This window comes from Blennius ocellaris (assembly GCF_963422515.1).
Source record: "Blennius ocellaris genome assembly, chromosome: 8".
Lineage (NCBI taxonomy): Eukaryota > Metazoa > Chordata > Actinopteri > Blenniiformes > Blenniidae > Blennius > Blennius ocellaris.
In genome coordinates this window covers 7,594,910-7,597,102 of record NC_137657.1, presented here as the reverse complement: position 1 = coordinate 7,597,102, position 2,193 = coordinate 7,594,910, and positions in this window count along the sequence as shown.

Sequence of the window (2,193 nt, the reverse complement as noted above, 5' to 3'; positions counted from 1 at the left end):
ATTGTGTGTCATGCCACAACACGCTGCGTGTAATTCCGTGAGGCAGAGTTAAGATTAGCGGGAAAACAACGGTGAAATTCAGATGTTGACAATGGTCGAAGAGGGAATGCTTACTAATCGGTATTCCGTCCCAGAAATGTGGCTGCCCACGTGCTTGTCGGTCAGAGAGCGCGCACGGCCTGGCAGCGCGAGATTTCCTGCAGGACGAGGATGCACCTGCTCTGGTGGAACAGGTCTTGACTGTTTCCAAGCACGTCACAGCCGATCCCCTGTGGGGGGGGGGGGGGGGGGGGGGGGGCTATTGTATTGAAAGCTGCTGAACTTGTACATCGCTATTCAGAAGAAACCCTGTGACAGTCTGTCCTGTGTTTGCAGCAGTGTTTATTTTTCTCCCACTGTGGAGAGGTTAAAATCAGTTCTCCACCTTAGAGGTCACAAACATGTTGGGCTATCTAGTTTTCTTCCAAGTTGTTAGGGGAAATAACCTTAAATTCTCACGGCCTTGATAATGCTCCTTTCATCTGATTTCAGTGGAAAAACCCTGAACTCACCCAGATTACACTTTGATTTACAAACTTGACCATAAAAATGATCACTGGGGATCACAGGTGGCATAAAGATTTGCCTGTTTTGAGGTTGTCAATTGAATTTGCACATGTAATATTAATTCATCCAAATATCTTTTTTCATATTCAGTCATTTGGGGTCGCGGTAGAGAGCAGAGAAGCCGAGACATCCCTGTGCCGCACAAATTCCTCCAGTTTTTCCGGGAGGATCTATGTCCTCGAGCGCCCTGTAGACCTCCTCCCAGTCAAACATGCCTGGTAAACTAATGGGAGGCGATCATGGGCATCATGGTCGAACACCCAAACAAAAGTTGCCCAAAATCTGATGGACTTGCAGTTTGACTTTGCGTCTTCCACAGATGGTTAAACTCCTCACTCTGTCGTGAAAAGTGACACCCACCACCCTGAGGAGGAAACTCAATTTAGCCACTTGTGTCTTCGATCTGATTCTTTTGGTCATGACTCAAAGTTCTTGACCATAGGTGAAGGTGGGGATGTTCGACTGCACACCGATGTCCCTCATGGGACCAGTGCCAAACGGACAACATCATCTGCAAAAGATGTCATGGAACCCCAAATCGCTCCCAATCGATGGATTGAACACCTTGCACGGGTGAAGCTGTCTAATGTAATGTAAAGCTCAAAGGTTCCTTTGAGGTGATTATGTGAGATGCATCTTTTATACAGGAGGGACTGACCTGATCCCATCTGACTAACATGAAGCCAGGGTGTCAAACAAGGGTAAATCAGGGTCATTAATTAACCTTAAATATTCATTTTTGGAATGTTGCGGTTATCTGTAAACACCAATGCACACTCGGGGAAAAACATACAATCACAGAAAGGCCCCAACTCAGGTTTAAACTGGCAGCTCCAAACAATAATGAATGTTTTTCAGCACTGCAGAAAAACACATTATCTATCTTTATCGGTGAGCGCGTGCCACTTTCTTTTCTCTTGATTTGACTTCCTCCCTTTACGTCACTCACTTTTCCTCCCATTCATGTTCTTCCACTGTCAGCATGCATGACAGACTCTGAAAACTGCAGCTGGAAGAAAGAAAAACTTCCCCCCGAAATCCCCCGACTGAGCCTCCTGCAGCAGGTCTGATGAACAAATAAGAAAAAAATAAAAATAAAAACAGCTTTCAAAGCGCTGGTACACTGCCAACCGTTACATAAATATTAGAGTTTGAAGACGTGTTTTTGTGGTTTTGGGCTCTTGAATTAATCAGTGTGGTAATTTGGGGGCATCTCTAGAATGCCCTGATTGGTGTTCCCGCTAAACAAGGCATCATCTGTCCTGACTGAAGGTGGACACTGGCGACTTTTGAAGTCTCTGCTTTCAGTCCTCGCTCCGTCTCCGAGCTCAGGGGCCCCGCTGCAGCATATCAAACGCTGCCCAAAGACAAAGCTACTCTGTGCGTGTGTGTGTGTGTGTGTGTGTGTGTGTGTCATGGCCACAGAGATAGATTGCTAATGAGGCTCCAGACTCGAAGCTTAGATCTGGCTTTGGGACTCTGGCTCTCAGATTTCAACTCAGTTTGCAAAAGAAAAGAAAAAAAGGATAGAGACATTATCAGTACAGTCTCATTTCTCCAGATCACATGCAGTGCAAAGGGATTTTT